This window comes from Pieris napi, chromosome 11 (assembly GCF_905475465.1).
Source record: "Pieris napi chromosome 11, ilPieNapi1.2, whole genome shotgun sequence".
NCBI lineage: Eukaryota > Metazoa > Arthropoda > Insecta > Lepidoptera > Pieridae > Pieris > Pieris napi.
In genome coordinates, this window is record NC_062244.1 from 7,766,600 (window position 1) to 7,789,702 (window position 23,103).

A 23,103-nucleotide genomic window follows, 5' to 3' on the forward strand; every position below is an offset into this window, starting at 1 on the left:
TTACACAGTAAAGTTCCCTTGGCCTAACATTTTTGTATTTATTCCGTTAATAATTTTAGGTTTGTTACCTGTAAGGAAAGCAGGTAGTGATCAGCCTTTTGTGTCTAAATCACGTCTATTTTTGTCCAAACACATGTTGGTTTCCCTAAAATATTTTTTGTCGTAAATTTTAATTGTGCCCAAAGATACCCCAAACAATAGATATCTATAGTAATTGTTACCTGGAAGGGTAAAAGCCGATCATTGTACTATGTTATTTGTAAGTTTTTTTTTTTAATTGTTTTGTGCAGAAAGCGTAAACAAATGAATAACTTAACTATTGCAAAAGCTTCATTGGTAAATAAGGCTACAGTACCTGGGTCTCCACAAAAGAGACTTTGGTTTGTTTTGCTGCAAACGCTACGTCCCACAATTTTTAAATCTGTTATATCTTCGAAAATATTAATTTAAATCATATGCTGTAAAGGGCCACATAGATCTACATTAAATCAACAATGTATTTAAGGTATTAAATTGGATAGGGAATAATGCTGTATTGGTTAAAATCGCTTCGAAAATTAGCCATTATTTGTCGTAAAAAGTAAATGAAAAAAAAAAAAATTTGTGGGATATCCATACCATCGCGGAGTTTTCTGTAGACCTTATCTATACTTAGTACATTATTTTGATAAATCTCGTAGGGTTTAGCCTGCGTTTGCAATGTAAGCGGAAAAAATGTAATTATTTACGACATCACATTAGAAACTTCAAAAATAACAGTATTTGTCCACTATTTAATGGATGTTATTATACATATAAACCTTCCTCTTTAATCACTCTATGTATCATCAAAATCCGTTGCGTAGTTTGAAAGATTTAAGCATACATAGGGATATAGGGACAGAGAAAGCGACTTTGTTTCATACTATGTAGTGATTACTAATTGAGAATTTGACCAGTCTGATGTGAGGTATCCGATCAAATTTGTTGGTATCTGTTGTCCGCTTCCTTTTATAATGGTGTTGCATCAGAGGGGACAGGTATTGCTTATGCAGGGCAAAGGGAGTGCAATGGATATGTAACATACCTGATTCAATTATTTACCAAACATTTGATCAACAAATAAAAAACAGTTGTTGTCACAACATTCGTTTATTACCCATTTAATATTATAAATAAATTATTTATTGGAAAACACGACTGAACAATCAAATCCGAAACATTTGGGGCCTGCAGCCTTGCGATTCTGTAACTCACTTTTCGAACTCACACAGCGGTTTTCGCAGCGGCGGTCGCGCTCAATCAGTCGAAAAGTGAGTTACAGAATCGCAGGGCAGATTTATAAATGTATCATTGAAAATAACACCATTACAAATTCTATATACTGCGCAACGAGCTATTGATTCGAAATAATTATCTCCCATACGCAGTGTTCGTTCAAAATGGATAACGAAGAATATTTCTTATTTTAATAAATTATTTCGTTAGCTTCGTTGGAATACAGCGCACCATGAAACATACAGTTACAAAGGCTTTCGACACATTTGTTGTTTAAATTTTCAATTCATTTCCCATTTACAGACAACCAGTATCAATATTTAATTGGGAATGAAATGTGTAAATTTGAACTATTACGATGCGTACGTACGTACTGAACCACTTTAAAGAGTACTTTAATCATTTGTAGAGAGCTTATATAATTTAATTCTTAATTCGAATAATTTAATTCCTTGATATGTTGTGTTTTTGCAAAGTAGTTCAAATTTCTTCTTTTTTTTTATTTTCCGTTTGTTTTTGTTGACCCTTTTTTACTATTACTTAATTTTACAAAAAAGGGTATAGGGCCGACATTGCTTAAATATTTGTATATATATTTGTTTGTTTTATAACATCTGTCCTAATTGTATGGTCCCCAAAAAAACTATGGAACTAGAAACAATAATGAAACTACGAACAAAAGATCTTACTATTTCCAGATGTTTAAGTTAACAAGCCCACTAGAATCTTGGACTACGCCCTGTTAGGGTCCCATAAATCGAAGTCAAGACGAAGACTGTTAAGGCAGGTAGAAGCTTACTCCACAGCATTAATAAAAAAAACGGTTCTATCCTTACAAAATAATGATAAGTGTTATACGACTTAAGATTTCGGACTAAAAGGAACTTTTTTTTGTCACTTGCCAACGTTGCATGGTATCTTTTTTAACACGGTCGTATTAAGTTGTCTGTAGTGCAAATTATTGATGGTCTGACCTCCTTCCGATTAACACGAAAACACTTGATTTTTTAACGTGCTTAAAGACATAACACATAGGGACTGGTGCAAGGACTTATTGCCTAGAAGAGCATTCTTGAAATTGTGCAGATTTAATTTGAATTTGAAAATACATGGGAATTAAAAATAACAATTGAATATGTAGTCACAAATAAATAAGTTGATATGAATCTTGTCATATAGATATTGGGCAACTTTTTCTGTTACTGATACACCAATTTTATATTTTAAAACAATACATGTATAAAATAATAGCTGTAAATCAAGGATGTTATTGAAATTAATAACCTCAGTCACCTTAAACAACTCATGCAAATAATAATACCCTATTTGACATGATTTAATTACAATCTAAAAATTATCATAAAATATATCGTAGTATTCATAGCACGAAATCATTGTTCAGAAACCAAAAATAGGCATAATAAATAAATGATTGTTTCAATTAGTGGGCAATGAAGTGAAACCGGATCTTATGTATAATTGTTCATAAACTAATGTATATTTTATAAAGGAATGATGAGGTTTTAAGTTATCGAATAGTAGCAGGATTAACTATATTTCCTGTATCTCATTTTCATACACTTTTAGCTTAAGTTAAGCCGACAACGGCAGAGTTAGGCACGTCCAATCATTTTGGATTAATGACCAGTTTAGGGATAGTTGGGCTAATATGTAGGGTAAGGACGTGGTGGCAATATAATAAAATCATTATGGTTAGGTATGGTAGGATTAATATCGCACTAAACAATCTAATTTAATTTAATATGGCCAAGTCGAACTATTTATTTAAAACACAAATAATTTTTAATATTTATATAGTCACTAGGTCGTTAGGTTAGCTAATTACGTAATTACTTATTTACGGGCCCTTAATTAGAGACTAGATAAATTAACCGACTTGGTATCACATGGATCACACAACTTTTTACAGTTGAAAAGCTGAGTTTAATAAAACATACTTCTCTCTTAAAGGCCGACCACGCCTACAAACGTGGTTGTACTGCGGCAACTGCCTTTTATGGCTGTTGCATAAAAAAAATATGTTAGATCTATGTATAATTATTCCGTCCTTAGTAGCCTCAATTTTTAATACTTTACGAAAAAATATTCGTAAAGGTTGTTCAGATTAATTAAACTTAAATAAAGTCTTTAATTGCCATTAAAGCAGTTTCTATATAACCTCCACAATCAGCTATGTCATGTAAAATGTCTAAATATAATTAACGAAAATGCAATCTATACTATTAATATTATGTGTTAATGTCAGCGAAGATGAATCAATCTTATTTTAATCGACTTTATAAAGGCATTGAATATCCATTTTTACGTCTGTCTCACGTTTGTGCTTATCATTTAATGGTCCTGTAACCTGTTACCAGATTGTGTCGGATTTAAAATAAAACTGTGAGGAAAAATGACTCGATGGACACCAACTCCATGGAGACCCTTAGCCGAGTCGTTTTAGAAACGTTGCTGCGTTAATTTATATACTATTATTGTTATTTTCTTTATTCCTACATAATTATGTATTTACAGTGTATATTCGCGGATGCTTAGCGGACCCATACTTCTTCAATACAAAGAGTCACCTCGTGAGTTGTGTGCTGAGGTGCGGTCTACTCGATTGTGAGGAAGTTACGTGGATCTGCTTAGCGCTGCGGCTTTTTAAGTTGTCGTGTTATTTTCACACATGTATATCCTTTCTATAACATATATTAGTACCTGATTGTCCTCCTTATAACATGTGTGATGTTTGAGAACAAAAATAAAATAAAGTAAAATAAAAATACTCCCAAACCTAAAACGCGTACTTAATACAATTGAACCCTATATTTTAAACTATCATTCTTACCAATGTAGTACAAAGAGTTACAGTAAATATAAGAAGCATTTATTTAGCACAATTTACATTTAACATAAGAAAGGCATTGCAGCGTCATTTAAAACTTGCAAGAATTGTGAAAGTTCATAAGAGGCGAAAGTTTGCGCTGCGGTAATGTTAGTCGTTATTTAAATATTCCTCTAATGTGTCTGCACCTAGGGAAATAAGAGTAAACACATTTGCAAGTGGTGATGGGTTTTAAATAGCATACTCGCTTTTGAATAGAGCTTCATGCGACGGCCAGGATGTAATACTCATTTGTAGGGAAACGTAAGGTTTTAAACGAAAACAATGACATCAGGGTAACACTTATTAAAATTTCTATACAACATTATTTGATGTGTAGTTAAATTGAAAACTATTCTTAAAATAAAATATTTTTTTTATGATTGAACCTATTACATTACATACATATTATGTTTAATACCCTCGTCCAGGAAATAAAACAAAAGAAAAACACATGTTAAATTTTCTTTTGTTTTGCTTTTTTTGGCAATTAGGTGATTTATGATCACGAGATATATAGTGCCTACATGCCGTTGATTTCCGTTTCTTTTTTTTTAATTTTGTTTATTCCCCAAATTCCATTGACGCACAGGCGGGCATCGAACGTCAGATCTCAGAACGAGAGTCGCGTGCATTGCCACTATGCTAACACTTTTAAAAAAATTAACGAGGTCACATTAAAAATAACTAAATAGCTAAGTTTAATAAGTTTTTTTTTATATTATCTTAAAGGAAACTTTAATAAAGTGGGTCCTTTAAATTTTTTAATCACATATAATATAAATTTAGTCATAGATTCTATACGTCTTATTCGTTATAATTTGTGTTTAAAAAAAACATTAAACAAGACGATAATCGAGTAACGATGCAAAGTTTAACCGGTAAGTTTATAATGTTTTGCAATGCTTTTTAAAGACACTTTGGTAAGTACAAAATGTGTGTACTTTAAAAAGTACATTTTAATACCACTAAACATTTTCACTTAGCGTTTCTAGTGTACTATCATTGTCAAAACGATAGATGACGTGAAATGAAAATGTAATTCGATGCTGAGTTTGCCGTGTGGTACGGTTTATAATAGTTGCAGTCTTGGAATGAGAGGATTAACGATAACAATCACTAGGAATAGATTTCCGGTAAACATGACAAAATTATGGTTTTTATATTAATACTAAGACTGGTTAAGTGGCCTAAAACATTTTTATGAAACATTTATTCGGTTAAAAATCATTGTAACACGAAATATTATGTAAATTTATATTCAAATAATATTATGTAAATTGACATATATTACATGTTTTTTTGCACAAATTGTGCTTCTGATTTTCTGAAAATAGTTGAGTTTCTTTAGTGCATAAAAATTAACGTATTCCAAATAGTTATTTATGAAATAACCATTTCATGAATGTATGAAATCTTTGAGCGAAATGAAACAAAGCAGTATTATGAATGCGAAACACGGAAGGCAATGAACTAATTGTTTCTATCAAGTGTATTATGAACCGTAATGAAATTTGCATTTGCAAGGAATATATCATTTTTATGGATATTAAAGAAGTAATTCTATTAGTCATTTTTAAACAGAAAAACAATCGTTATTTGTAAGACTAACCTCTTATTAAACAGGCGATTATAAATATAATATTTATTTATCTATACGGAAAAATATTTGAGACTTTCGAGAGAAAAAAAGAGCGAGACAGTAGTGAGTTATAGCCTTGCCTAGAAGATTTCGCTAAGCAACGATAAAGCTGCCCATTGCATCATTTCATGATTTTTAATTCTTCTTGATTTAAAAAATATATAAGTGACAAATATTCGAGAAGTGTTAGTCTAGACTGCATAAAAACTTTTGGGTTTTTGCGTATGGACCCCAGCTGTGTTAATTTTCCTATCGATGCCGTGCAATTTTTGCTTGCTCATAATATAAACGAAAACAATGTAAGAAAATCAGAACGTCTAAGACTGAAATCGACGATTATCGTTAGTATCGGGTACATTTTTTTTAAAGTAACACTGGGCAAAGGATTCGCAGGTGCGTGCCGATGTTTTAGGAATTGGTACGCTCTTTTCTTGAAGGACTCTAAATGATCACCTACCCACCTTTAAAATTATGAGGCATACATCAATTTTAAGCCAAAATCAAGGCTTATATTTTATCTTCTATCATATCTTGCTTATAAATGAAGTGGTAAAAAGGAAACCGCCAGAAATTTTTTGCATACTTCAGAACTAACACTGATATTATGTGGCTCGAAAGTAGAAGCAAAATACACTTAAGGCGTAATTCGTTAGAGCAAATAAAAAAAAAAATCTGATCAAGTAAGTTATCCAAAACATATGAAGGAACAATTATCGCTCCTATCATTGATTGAACAATACAGTTTCACATACTTATACAAAGAGGCAAATGAAGCAAAAATTCTTTTATTTCCGTAGACCGTCGGAATTCCAGTTGCCTCACAATTATATTAAGCCTTCGGGCGCCGATGTAAAAATTCAGATGCAGACTTGTTCAGACCTGTACGATATCTTTTCTGTTTTTAAAAATCGACAAGAATGCTTTTTATCTTTTAAACATATGTTTTATTTATAAAATTCAAGTTTAAAAATATTATACAATAGTGAAAGTTATTCGCATTTTAAAATAAAACAAGGCACGGACTTGCTATAATGTGAGGGACTTCTAAGATTGAAGTGTTGAGAAACTTAGAATTAATGATTTAATTGCATTTAATCATAATTGGACATTTGCATGTTAGTTTGATGTAGCTGATTGAGTGGTTTTATTTTAATTAATCAATTCCCTTTCAAGGCAATAAAGGAATGTTATTTTTTTATGTATTAAAAAATATGTCCTATAAACAATCAGCGTTTGGATTTTCTACCAAACCGAAGAATAAACATAATTTGCCGGAAAAATATAATAAAAAATACAAGCCAGATAACTGCCAAACTATACTTTATATACTAACAAGATTTTTTTTTTACAGAACAGGACAAACGGCAGGAGGCTCACCTGATGTTTAGTAATACCGCCGCCCATGCACACTCTCCATGCCAAAGGGGCGCGAATGCGTTGCCGAGCTTTTAATTAAGGACCCTAAGTCATATTATCTCGGAAATTCAGCGGGTAGCTGGTTTCACATAGTTGTGGTGTGCGGCAAAAACTGGCTTAAATAAAGCTCAGTTGTGGAACGACAGACATCGAGGAGATGGAATTTTGTATTCTGTCTCGACGTCTGATGATGAAAGTCAAGTGCAGGTATTGATCCGAACATCAAAATTACTAGTCATAGATTCATCTTTAAAATAAACTGCTGCCAAATGCAATTTGTATACCTTCGTAGGAATAACAATTCGTATTTTGTATATATAACTTGGAGGTAAGTAATATAAGTTGGAGTAATATAAGTGTACAAAGCTCCATCTTGTCGAAGCCAAACTAGAACAAACTTATCTTAATTATTAAAGAGCAGTCAATAGTTTTTCTCATTACCAGAATGTGTGATATTACCGGAAACAATTTTCTTAATGACCAGGGTTTTATATTGAATCAGTTCTTTATCTACTTACACCTAATTAATTTCGCTATTAATAGCGCTAATATTTTCGCTCACTACTTACTCTAAATAGGAATAGTACAAAGATCAAAACTAATATACCTAGCAACATATTTCGTAAAGTGAACGGAAAACAGTGCCGATTTGCGAACTTTTAGAGTAATGTACTCGTTTGTTATGAAGCAACTTAGTTATGTACAATGTTTACAGATGATAATTTAACCTAGCTTATAATTACAAAAAAATAACAATAAAAACAATAACTAACCTTAAAATATAAAAACTAAAATATATTATTAATAGGAGTCCCTTTAGGCAAGGTTACGAAGATACTGACAGCCTTCCCCTTTTGCATAGCTAGACTAATTCTTTGTCCGAGGTAGCTGCCAGCTCTTCAGTCTCCTGTGACGTCGACTATGTGTACAGATTAGATTGAACATAATGCAATTTAAATTTTGTTTACGTTTATTTAAGAAATCTACTTTCAGTTTTCATATATCATATCTGCCTTTGTGTGACATAACATTTTGAAAAATACATCAAAACCGTCTTACGAAAGACTTAATAAAAACGATTTAAAGATTCACGCAAACCAAAACTCAGTTGGAAACTGACATTGCTCTAATGAACCCTCAAATTAATTATACGAAAGTTGCAATGGTATGCGTAAATTAAACAGTAAATGATTTATACGTTTCGCCAAAATTTATGGCTTTGTTCTGCGACTGTGTATCTACTTTTGTATGATTACAAAAATGGTTTGTGTTAAATTTTTGGATCTGTTTTTTGTCACGTTGGGTAGGATTACCTAATTAAGGTTATTAGGATCTTATTGTAGCGTTTGTCCATTAATGAATAATAGCTTTCCTCTTTAATACGAATCTATATTAAGTATGTATTTGTAAAAAGAGTGGAGAGTTTATTGCCAGTTCTTCTCTTTCGTTCTACGCCCTTGATTTGAGAACTGGTAGTAAATGTAAAATTAGAAGCATTTAATGTATTTTTGACGTTCATAAGTGTGCATTGTGTTACCTATATAAATAAATTATATTGACTTTGACTTTTGACTAATGAATAAACTTAAACACTTATTTCAGTTTTTTTTTAAAGACAACTCACACCAATTGACCTAGTCCCATGCTAAGCTGGTGAAGCTTGTGTTATGGGTACTAGGCAACGGATATACATACATATTATAGACAGATAGACATATAAATACATATTTAAACACCCAAGACCTAAGCACAACACCAAATGCTCATCACATCGATGTTCGTCTCAGCCGGGGATCGAACCCGGGACCCATGGATTCGCAGTCAGGGGTACTAACCACTAGACCAATGAGTCGTCAAGATTATATTTATCTATTAAAGTGCTACATTATCCCTTAGTGAATAGGCTATATTCATTTTAAAACGTGCAAAAGCGGAACGGGCGTCTAGTTAAAAATATCTACAGTTCAAGAAAAGAGACATAAAATAATTTTTATTTATTATTTCTGTCAGTGAAACCCATTTAATAGACTTGGCTATAAAATAACTTCATCAATTTTACTTTGGATGTGTTGCAGGTCAGCAATTTTCTAATCCCATCAAACGCTTATGGAAATTAATTAAACTGTCTTTGCGTAAATTTTCGATCGTCAAACTACGATATAAACAAAGGAGGTCGATTTCGCGCCTCACTAAGCCTTGCCCCGATAAAAGACTCAAACTTTTAATTGAACTAAAACTCATCATAATTCTTTATAAAGTATTCAAAGTATTAATTTGTTCCTTAATTTTGGTCTTTGTTACAAATTGTTTAATATAGAACGACAAAAGAAATTGATTGTACCGTATTAAATATATCTTGATATAGCGGGAGTTATTTTCATTTGTAAATTACTTAAAAAAAGTATTTAAAACTTGTTTAAGATTAAGAACAGAAATAGTAATAACAGAAATATCTCATATTTTAAATGCGTATAATTTATAACAGATACTGTACTGTGTACTTAACAAAATATTAACATAAACAAATTTAATATTCTCTCGCAACACATGTGGAAGTTATAAAAACCGTATAAAATTTTAAATTTTGTCACTGAAACGATGCGGCGTTATTAGAAAAGTGCTGCAACTTCGTTAATTTTTAATTTTACAGCTCCCTTTAACCCTAAGAATTTAATAAACGAGTTTGTTTAATTCCGTAGCAAGATTAAAATAGTTCCGTAGTAATCCGTGGCAATGCTCGTAGCAAGCTACGACGTAGCAACGGCGCGTCGCATTATGCAACGGCTTTAAATCAAGGAAAAACAAAAGCCGTTTTGATTGAGTGACTTCGAAGAGATGGGTAAATTAAATCAACAACATAAACTTTGTTTCACGCAGAGACTTATTTAGTAGTAAGGATATCTGATTATCTGGTATTTATAAATGGAAAGTGTTTGTTAATATCAAGGAAGAATGAGGTATGGTTATACATATTTTCTCGTGAGCTAATGTTGATTGAATTATGTTTTAATTATTGCAACCATCATGGTAACCATCATGGTAACAACCAAGCTATCGCGGAATATGCTTAAACCGAGTATTAAGAATATCCATTGCGTTAAATAACCTGCATCATGACACAACAAATGTGAACTAGGAGGTACTACTTATTAGTATTTAATATTTTTTATTGATTTTTTCCTTTCGTAAACGTTTGAACCTTTTTGTATATATATTATGTATTCCATGTTTGACTATATCTTTAGTATAATTTTTTCTTATATATATATATGTAAGCTGTAGGATTACAAAATAAATAAAATACAAGCATTTTATAAGCTGAAGAAGATCGGGAGATAGACCATGTTTTGTAAAACCCATTTATCAAACAAGTGCTCTCACAGCATTGCACTAAGTTCTGTCAAGCTTCAAAAGAATCATGCCGCAAACAAACCTCAATGTATCGAACTTAAGTTTATCGAGTACGTGTTTGTACGACAAATACGATTTTCAATACGTGACTTCTAGAGTTAAAACTTTTCAAATAGAATTCCTCATGAAGTTTAATAGATTGATCATTGTTATATATAAATTGCAACGGGTGTGCGTATGTACATAAATAATATAAATACATATGCTTGAATGTTTACATCTTAATTTAATAGTATTCATGAGGTCGTATTGATCCATAATTTGAAATATTAATTTTTTTTTATATTTGGCATTTATTGCTTTGAAGAAACCTTTCTCAACCCAGAAAGTGATATGGATTGAGTTGGCAAAATTAGCCTTAGTAAGTAAATTTGTTGATTGTAATACTATATTAAGGAAGCACACTAAAGTGAATAGACCATGTATAAAAACCTAAACATGGTTGTTATCAAATGTACCGCCTATAATAATAAAAATTCAAAAATTAGAAAATGAATTCAAATTAAAAAGTTTAAGATAAAATTAATAATATCGTGGAAAGTCAGGGCAACGTTCTAGTGAATAAACTGTATAAATAACGTTCATAGTATATTGGGAGTGAAATGAATAAAGAATAATATATTGTGCAGTATCCTTGGAGGGTTTAAGTTTTATTAATCCTATTTCATTCTGTTTACGCTTTTACTATGAACTGGTGGTTTATATTTCCCCGGAATTGGTTTTGAACGTGGAAAATATTAAAGTAAAGAGTGACTTATGGTTGAAATATATTGGCTTACTGTGGTATACAAAACTCAACTATAAACTTAAATAATTCATTTCAATATTAGAACTACATAGTTTTTATTATTTTATTAATTAAGTAAACTAAAAACCAGTGCTACCTTTTAGATCTGGGCCTCAGATTTCTGTATCTGTTTCATGATCATTAGTCAATTTAATAGGCAAGTAGGTGATCAGCCTCCTGTGCCTGACACACGCCGTCAACCTTTTGTGTATCAGGGAATGCGTTGTTTCCATACAGAGAAAGTCCATTGGTGCACAGCCGGGGATCGAACCTCGGATCTTACGGATGAGACTCGCACGCTGAAGCCACCAGGCCAACACTGATCTATTACTATGCGGTATGAAAACTTTTGATTATAGTGCGTAGTAAGCTACATTATTATGTATGTGTATTCATAAATAACTAAAAATACACTTATGTGCGTGTCATATGTGAATTTATCCAATCTCAAAGTCGATAATTATTTTAATAATCATTTATTTCATTTGTCTAATAAAACCACCATTACACGTTTTCCGTCCAGGTTTTATACCCATACTCTACTAATACAATCACAGAACGTTATTTAAAATAATTATGGAAGTAAACTAAACTTCTCATGGAGTATTCCAATGGTGTGCAGCAGAAGGAGGCTGCTGAGCGACTGAGGGTGAGGTCTGAGGTTGACCGTAGACTGTCCGATGGATCGGGGCTTGGGATTTGCTCCCGAGCAGCCCGTCAGAAGGTCTTGATTTGGCCCTATGTCGGATAAACTCCCGGGAACCTTGGGTTAATTACCCATCCTAAGGGCGTGTGAATGGCTGAGGTGTAAAGTGGGAAGGGTCCCGCTACCCCTTGAATAGCAGAGAGCTTTATGTGTAGACCCAGCTCCACAGTCGCTGCATCAAGTCCGACATCCGTGGTTCAGGCTTGCGTAAGCGCATTTACACTTGCTTGAAAAAATCTTTCAAGGATAAAATAATCTATTGAAAATAAATCCAGTGGTTTTTAAGTATATCACTATACACATGATATAAATTTTCATGATATATATTTTTTTTATTTCAGTGAAAATTAGATTCATTACAAGATTTATTATCTCCAAGACAAATGTATATAATGAGATATCTGTAATTAACCGTGGCCTACTTATAAACTCCCATAAAACCCATTACATTAGCCGCAATCCGCTACGTGACTACCGCCATTACTAATGAAGACATATGGAAGATTTCACGTTTGCATGGCAAAGCATCTTACTTAAGGTATATTTGTATTTTTCTTTTAGATTTTTTATTTTTAATAATATCAGTGTGCTGAGTCCGATTATTTTTGAGTAAGCCAAGCCTCGGCATTTATAGTATTTTATTTCGCCAAAAAGCAAAGCTTTAATATACGAAATTCCTTTTTATTGTTATAACAAAAGTTCACCCAAAATACTATATTTCACAACCGTTGTCAGATTCATACATGTGGCTTTTGAAGGTTAGGCTAGACTAGGCTTAGACTAAAATCCATATTAATTTAATACTAGTAGCGCTATCTATGTGTCAGCCTACGAACTATTCAGCATAACAATATTAATATTCATGTTCCCATTCACACAGAAGGATACTTTTTAATGTCTTGTACCATTTAGTATTTCAAAGTAAGAATAATATTGTATTAAGCGGGGTTTTAGAAAAAAATCTTGACTATTTAAATCTTCAAAAATATAGAAGATATTATATATACATTGGTTTAAAAAAGGCTATGTCGTACGTACCAATCCAATTGTGCACCAATTATTCTTTCTATAATCATTTATTTCTAAAAACCAGTGGCACTACAAAGTCTAAATCTTGACCTCAGATTTCTGAATCTTTTTTTAATTTCTTATCATATTATTATTATGTAGCTGACACACGCCGTCGATTTTGGGTCTTAGGCCAACGATGAATGGGTACATAGAAAGAAAAGTCACGTCCGTGATTCAAACGAATGACCTCGGGGTTGAGATGCGCACGCTTTATAGACTAGGCCAACACTACAAAAAATAATAGAAAGAAAATCATAAATAAAACATTATAAATTAAGACTAATTGTCGAGATCCCAAGAATCGCTTTCCGAATATCGATTGTTTAGCTGAGTACTTTATCTGCAATTAGGCTGAATTCAATCGACTGTTTGTTGCTATTTCGATAAACCGATTTGAAAATCGAATAAATTCCTCCTATAGTGATCACGTTGCAATCGAAATTGTCATTCGGCTCTTTGTTTAACGAACTTCGGTTTATAAACTTTTATGTTTGTGTGTCGATTTGAATAACGAAACGTTTTCTATATTTAAACGGCTTGTTTATTTGCATTCGAAAATGGAATTGTACAAATATTACCACCGAAAGAGTTGTTATTTAAAAAAGGTTTTAATAGACATTTTTATTTTATTTTATTTTATTGATTAAATTTGAGGATTGCTCGATGTATTCCAAATTCAAATGCGCACTTCGCTGATCGACTATGTGTGTCAGCAAGTCTTAAAGAAACAGAATATTTTTGCGTTGATATAATTTTTAGCTACATTTGAATAATAATTATAAATGTAAAAAGAAATAGAGTGATTATTATGATTATTACAAACAGTGGAAAGTCATATCTAAATATTCATTGGTTTCAAAGCTGAGTGTTGGGTTTATAATTTAATACGGTTTGAAAGAAAAATATATTTTCCATAAAAATTTAATAGTAGAAATCTCTTTGAGGTGAATTCTTTATGCGGCCGGTGGCGTTCGAACGCTTTGATGCATTTTATACGGGCCTGTATTATACTTTATTTCAAACCCTGTATTTTTACCCGATTACCGTGGAGAATTATACTATAAAGCAATCCAGGCTGAGAGTGGACCACTCTTTGTGGTTTATAATAATTATTGTTCTATTTTTAAAAAAGGATTCCTGTTTGAATGTAATTTGATACTTGTTATTTTGTACTGTAAATTGTTACCTTGGACTTTAGTGTTAATGTTTCGTCTAATTGACAGTTACTTACATTATAAATATGTCTTTAACTAATGAGTTGTTGGTCCATTGTTAAAATACCTTTAAAGTAGATTATAATGTATCTAGAGATACGTACAACTGAGCTAAGAAATCTAATATATAATTATTTAATAGCTTTCATTTATTTAAAATTTAATCAACCGTTTACTTAATAAGCGAGTGTAAGTTCTTATCTATACAGTATAGCAGTTTGAAATCCAACACAATTTAACTAACAGAATCGTAAAAAAATTAAATCACAATTTTAAATATAGAAAACTCGTCCATTTTAATCGAGTTAAAGCTGACTAATCGAATAACAATCATAATCGAATTAGGCTTATCGATTAGAATTGCTATATTCGAATAGTTATTAATCCGTCCACGTTTCGATTGTTTCGGGTATCAGAAACTTGAAGATATTTGAGTTTGATCCAGTTATAGCGGAAGGAAATATTTGAGAATATTGTTCTTGAACCATAAAATTTATTAAATATAATAAGAGAATGGAAATGAAACTGTTATATGAAAGTTTGCGGGGAATTTAACCTGTTAAATGAAAATGTAAAATCCAACAATTGTCTTCTAGATGTTAACAATCTTAAATATTAAAAATCGGCCACCGATAATTTATTTTGTGTAATGTTCTATGGGCTTTACAGGGACACTGATTCAATTTGACATTAAATCATTTTATTATGATTAGATAACAAAATTTGTTTAGTCTCACTGAACTAATTTTGGTGCGTTTAACATCAAATATTAAAAAAAATCAGTGGCGCTTCAACCTCTTTAGGTACTGGATTTCTGATCTGTTTCATGATCATTTTTAAATCTAATAGGCAAGTAGGTTATAAGCCTCCGACTTTTTGGGTCTAGGACATGTCGGTTTCCTCACGATGTTTTCCTTCACCGTTCGAGTAAATGTTAAATGCGCACATAAAAAGAAAGTCCATTGGTCCACAGCTGGGGATCGAACCTACGAATATATTCACATGTAACTATAACTTGAATAAATACCCTTATAACACGTGAGAAATCTTTTAACGTAATCCCTTTCTATCCAACTAAAACACCTTTTTAACGGTGTAATGTATAGCATTCAATTAATAAAAATGTTTTAAAGTATACTGAACGTACAGAACATTGTTTAAAATATACGTTAAACATTCGAAACAAGAAGAAAAGTTAAAAGGCTTTTCCGATACAATTCTTATACAGCAATTATACCTGTCTCGTTTCGCACAAAGTGAAGGAAATGGGAACAGTTGAATGCTACTGACGTTGTTTTATACATGCTTAGATGTTGGAAAGAATCTTTTAGAAGCTCGTCTAACAGCAATAAAATATCTTGTAGAATGAAGAATACCACACTTCGGCATTTAAATAAAATTACATTTGTATTTTAGAATATCCAAACTCTTCATGCCAAAATGTATAAACGCCGATTCCAATAGAAAAATCTACTCGTACTAGAAATGAGATCGCGTTCAACACTTCAAGCACTCACATTGAGTGATTTTTTTATAATGATTTAAGAATAGTATGTATCGTAAATTCTAAAAACGTTTAAAACTGTTTTTTTAATTCACTCTAAAATAACCAAGGATGACGATAATTTTTATAGATCGGTAACGATAACATAATTGTAGTAATATTGAATATATTAGCCTTAGTAATCTGCCAGCTTCACTGCTGGCCCAAACTTTTTTAATTTGTTTTAATTTTCTTTTTATAAATTTTTAATTATTTCTATTATTACTATGTCGGTTTAGAAAATTGTAAATACTGTATTGTTATGATTACTAATAAATGCATAATATAACAGTTTATTAAACCATTCATGGGACTCACCCGCTAGTAATGCCGATTTATAAAAAATAATTCTTGAGAACTTTGACACGCCATACAATATTCCTCTTTTAATCTCCATTTCGGAGAGTTCACACGTTATTTTAGAGGCTTTGAAGTACGAGATAGCTAGATATTATCTTGAGGTCGCGTTTTTCACGCAATATAAAATATTAAAGTGCTTTCGCGCTTGTCAAGTTGGGTTTTGGGTGTCAAACGAGTGTGTTGGGTATTATTACTTTCAACAGCAACTATGTCTGTTTATGTTACCGTAATCTTTATACAATATTTTAAAACTTCTCTATGTATAAAAAGTAGTAAACTAGGCACTGTAGATACAGTTTTCTGATTCTATTTAGCCCTTAACCAAAAAACGGTTAGGAAACTTAAATAGTGAGGAGGGGCTTTTTTCCTACTTGATATTTTAGACAATTCACACAATATCTTTATAAATTGTAGCCTATGTATTATTCTGACGTATAATCTATATTAGCGTAAAGTTTCATTAAATTCCATTCAGTAGTTTTTACGTGAAAGAGTAACAAACATCCATCCATACGTACAAACTTTCGCGTTTATAATATTAGTACTATGTATTGAGTTTTGTTTTGATCTACAGTTGCATAAAAACAGGACAATCTAACATTTTATCTTATTGAAAACCTTCAATAAGGAAAGCGATATAAAATTCTCCAATTTAAATACAGCCTGACACTTGGCAATAAAACATCGTAAAAAATTCACAAAGCTTTATTAACTCAATTCATTACAAAACCACTCACATCCAACTCACGTTTGATGCCCGTAAACTGGCTAAAACGCTTTTTAGGTATCCAATAAAATATTTATTGCGTAAACAAGTTCTTGGGTGTAAAGAGGGAACTGAGTGCCACTGTACGCAAATACTTATGCGTTTATAGCTACTGACTTTTATACGCTACGAATATAGAAGTATTTTCAAAATCTGCATAAAATAGGTACTTTTAGTTGATTTGTAATTAATAAATCGCTCCGTGACTTTGTTTATTTGAAAGCTGGAAAGCATAGTTTGAGCAATATATGTATGTGTAAGATTCAGAGGTCAGCGCAATCTACTGCGTCATACTTTTACTACTTGTATATCAACATACTAAAGTCATACTTAGCGGTATGTCTCAATTCTGAATATTACTTACATAGAAAAAAAGGGTGCGTGTTTTTATGTACGCGCGTAAGAAGTTATACTTCTTTGGCATTATTAAAAATAGTTTTAGATTACATGCAAATAATTAATTACAATTAAATAATTAAAGACTGGAAAAGGAGTAAGGAAATAGTAAATAAAGTTCAGTTTACATTTGAAAAATTAAATAAATAAATATTTATTATTATTCTCTTACATTAAGTGTAACATAAATTCTATTATTATTCGAATGTTGTTTTTAAACTATGTCCAATGCCGTAGCATCTTCCGTGGGCAACTTCATTCTGTTAATTTTGTGTCACGGTGCGCGCGCATCGTAAAATTTCACTCTCATCAATTTTTCATAACGCGCCTAACGAAGTATAACTTCTAAAATGTATCTGCCTACAGCTTCTTTTGGGGTCGACGAAAGTAATATTCAAATACGCTGAAATATAATACAAACTTGTTAAATGAATAAGTGCAAGTATCTTAGTTGCTCGCTAGTAAATATACCTTTCATGCGTACAATCCCGAGTCTAACAAATAACAAATTGTCTAAAACTTCAATTGCATTTTTGTACTAAAAATTGTCTATACATAGTTATTGATATCGACAAGGTTCTCTACTCAACACCTATACTTTTATTTTCGAAGCATATTTCATACATTTTTATTGAAAATGTTTAAAAGATCTATTCATACGTAAAACCTTTGTTTAAATGCAATCAAACGAATTTAGGCGAAAACAAAACAATTTTGTGTTGTACTGTTAAAACATTTGCACTTTTTTGCTTTTCCAATTTATTTTGACAGCAGTGTAAACATCAGTTTAATTCAATTGTTTTCTAAAAAAAGATAACTAAATAATAGCAACTAAGCTTGTGTGAAGATTTTTTTTTATTTTCTTCTAAAAAAATCATATCAAATCAAATCAAAATTTCTATTACACTATCTTATTGGCATTCTTAGTCAACTAGTTTCGTTTAGTAAGTGTGAAAAATCTTGCTTTCGCCCATCCCTTACACTACAAATAAAAACACACAATTAATGATTGAGATTGGGATCGCTGTCGGCATCGCTATTGGAAATTACAGAGTAAGGACCCTGCAATGCAAGTAACTACAAATGCTTAACACATTTTATCAGACTTATCTTAGTCAACTAGTTTTGTCCAGTAAGTATGCAACACATAACTCAGTATTGAGATCGGGAAATTACAGGGTAAGGACCGTGCAATGCAAGTAACTACAAATGCTTATATAAAAACACATTTTATCAGACTTCCAAAAAAAATCGTGAAATTTTACAAGATAAGTTTTCAAAATTGCTATTACACTATCTTATTGGTATTCTTAGTCAACTAGTTTTATCTAGTAAGTGTGCAAAAACACATAACTCAGTATTGAGATCGGGAAATTACAGGGTAAGGACCCTGCAATGCAAGTAAGTAACTACAAATGCTTATATAAAAACACATTTTATCAGACTTCTAAAAAAAAACGTGAAATTTTACAAGATAAGTTTTCACTATTGCTATTCCACTATCTTATTGGTATTCTTAGTCAACTAGTTTTGTCTATTGAGTGTGCAAAAACACATAACTCAGTATTGAGATCGGGAAATTACAGGGTAAGGACCCTGCAATGCAAGTAAGTAACTACAAATGCTATATAAAACACATATTATCAGACTTCTAAAGAAATTCATGAAGTTTTCAAACTTGCTACACCTTATCTTATTGGTATTCTGAGTAAACTAGTTTTGTTTAACTGTATACTGGTAAACTTGCTTTCATATGTCATATATACTACATATATATATATATATATATTTTCTTCTTTTTTTTTCTCACAGTGGTTGCCTGGAAGAGATCGCTCGAAAGCGATAAGGTCGCCAGTTGCTCTCCTTTTTATTAAATTATGTCAATTGTACTATATTAATGTATATGCAGCGAAGTGTTAATAGATAAATAAATAAATATATATGTACTACAAATAATTTTTGATAAACAATTTTTTAATAAAAATAGGAGTTATAGGCCCAATATAAATTTATCACGCTTACAAATACACATTATTCACTGATAAAGTCCACTTTGCCCGCTCTGTAATGCGAACAATGTGTGCTATAGTTACTATATCATATCGCATGTACAAATATTCATTAAATTGATACAAATCTACATTGCCCAAATTAGTAGGCTTGAGTAACTTTAACTTTGTAACTTTGTGCTAGGTACACGCACATACAACGTACTAATCATACGATCGCAAATAATACGTTAAGACCAATCAATCAAATCTTTTATGACACTAATCAATAATAAGTAAGTAATCTAAAAGCCTACAACTCAGCCTACGTTAGAATGACTTTCATAATCGACAAAGTTTAAAAAAAATATTAGTATACGAGTATACATAGGGAGCGTTCAAGTATAACGTTTGAGAATAAGAAGAATTTGGGGAGAGGGGTCCTTTTGTTAAACGTTACGATGCGGGGCGGGGATTGAATTACGCGTTATTGTTAATATTATTTTTGACTTTCCAGTACTTTACACCATATAATGGTATAAAGAGTCATTAGGTGGTCACGAAACGTTTTACTATACTTGGGTACTGAAAAACGTTACGGTGCGTTACATGGGGGAGGTCAATAATCTCCAAAAATTGCGTCACGTAATACTTGAACGCTCCCTTAGTATAAGTAATACACACTACATACAACGTAAAAACAAAAATGAGGCTGCCTGACAAAAAATAGTATGAAATAGAAACACAGCCACAGCCACGTGTATAAAATATAATAAAGCTTGCATTTTGGAACAGAAAAAAGAATAACTTTGAAAGATACAATTTTTGATAAAACCTTATCTCGAGTAGGTAATTAATTATTTTAGACGGTAACAATAATCCGTTGTATAAATAACGTCAATTTAGATGTGACAATAAAAAGGTATTGTAATCTGGGTCGTTATCGTGTCCACATAAATTCGTGGGAGACAATACGAGGTGGCGCTGAATAAAATATAAAGCAATTCGCGTGTTTATCTCTATAGATCTTACAATTGTGTATTTTTGTAAGAGCGTATACAAGGTTTTCCATTTTAGTGTTTTATTCATGATCTCACTGATACTACACATACTGTTTGTTTATAATTTATATTTCTATATATCTCTCTGTATTATGTATGCTTATATGTTCAAACAAATGATTATGCGTACTAACTACTAGACTGTAAAAAAAAAATATCAGTGAAACTGTGGGTAACTTAACTCGAAACGTCATGAGTTAGCCGAGTACTGAGAAGAAAGAAATTTGTTATAACTTTATGAATAAAACATATATATATTCAAAATTATATTAAAATCATTAAAACAACAAATACAAATCTATATTTTTATATAAAATAACAATTGCTTTAATTTTTTACTTATGCGTGAAAATTACTATTGTCAAAAACACTTTAAGCTTAAAAATACATTAAACATTCCTTATCACTCTAGCTTTTTATTTAAACGCGATAAAACATAATTGAATCCTAGCATCAAATGTTTGGATGTATTTTTTGGAAATCTCACTGTCGCAAAATCACTGAACAAACTCATTTTGGTCCTTTGATTTCTTTTGAAGGGGTTTAAAAAGATTCGTACGAAAAGCAAGACGTTTTAAATGGAAGCTTCACAAAGTGTGTTTAAATTACGCAAACCGTTTCTCGTTTACTGCGCTGCACTAGTTTGCTTAGTGATTGTATAATACAAGATTGAATTTCATTAATTTTTTTCTCAAATGTCTGTAAGGTTGGTGCAGTTTCACTTCATGTTCCCACGCGGATGAGGTCCAGTAGGGTTTTCGGGCTGGACGCTCTACGTTTCATGCTCTCTAGCTGTAGTAGGTGGTTTACTAAGAGGGTGATTGAGCGCGGTGGACTTCTTGACATCGCTTATACCTTCAATATTCTTCCGCTCATCATGATTAGGGAGGTCGAAAGTAGCAGGCGTACATACCTTTTTGGTGCGTAAAAAAAAAGTTATATATTCAACGTATTCAACCCAATCGTACCCAATTCTGCATTTGTAATTATACTATAATGCCATTAACAGTTTTTAATAGATAAGTTGGTAGTTCGTGAAAATGTTTTATTTATATATCGCTACTAGCTACAAATGAGCAGTGTTGGCTTAGTGGTTTCAGCGTGCGACTCCCTGAGCTGAGGTCGTGGGTTAGATCCCCGGCTGTGCACCAATGGACTTTATATGTGCACATTTATCATTTTCTCAAACTGGCTTGCATTAGACCCAAAAAGTCGACGGGGTGTGTCAGTCACAGGAGGATCACTGTCTTGCTTATTAGATTGATTATGAAACAGATACAGAAATCTAAGGCCCAGACCTAAAAACTCCTAGTATAAAAAACAACAAAGGCTATTTTTATTATAGAATACTTACAAATTACCTTTTTTATCCATGACCATGAATTGTTGGATACGCCGCGAAACGTCGGCCTTATTTCAAATTGTATTTTACACGGTTAACCTTGTGTATTCAACGTGTATAATAAATTCGTAAATAAATGAAATTATTAAATGATCGTAGTTTGAATGAAGCTTCTCATAAAATATTATCTGAAATTTGTATCCATAGACACAACAAAATGGTTTAACTTTAAAAGAGCTTTAAAATAGTTCTAATGATACTGGCGCAGATGCTGGCCGATAGCTGAGTTGCGCTTTGAGAACTCAACTAACAAATTAAGAAGAATGGCGCAAGTTAAATTAAAATCTTAGCAGTGAGGGAGTGACTATGATTGTGGTGTTTAAAAAGACATACTACGGCGTAGAACACATAGAATTCCAATGTTTTTAGAGTGCTATTACAGACTAACTATTACGTACGAGCAGTCCGATTCTCAAACCCGAGTACTGTCGTTCAAATCCCTTCTTACACCAACGGATTTTTATGTATGCAAAATTAACTTGTTCCGTAAACTTTGAGAAAATCTCACATGTATGACCAATTATGTGTGTTAGGCACTTTCCTAATAATGAAAATTATTTAAATGTCAACCATATACCTATATATACATATATCTAACCTGATTATTAGGTTATGGAAAAAAACGTTTATTCAACATATCTTTATATATATTATTTAGGCTTAATAAGGTTGAAACAGGTTTTTTTTAAATTGTAAAGTTCACAAAAAGGAGTGCGTCTTTACATGAATTACAATCTAGGCTATAAAATAATTATGGCTAATAAATAATATAATGATCACTTAATTTTCTACAATACTAATAAATAATAAAACACTAGGTTTTTTTTAACACAAAAGGTTTCGTTCTCATAAGGCGTTTTATTCCTGTTGTATCAAGGATTTAGGACTGTATCCACATTAAGATTCTTGTGGATACTTTCATTCGTGAATTAATATAAACGTAATTTTTTATTGTATTTGAGGACGTCCTCATATCCTATTAAATGCCAAAAATACTGTCACCCTAGCTTTAGTCAGCGTTATTCGATCCCATATATACCTTAATTAGGATAGATTGTGTGTTTATTCTTTCTAAGAACATCTAAATTGACGCCACCCTACATGAGGCGTCTTCGTAAATTTATGCTTGTTTTCTAGATACTTTAACTGGTACAACTCGTTCCGGCCCAAGTTGTAACTTACGCATTTTTGAAGGG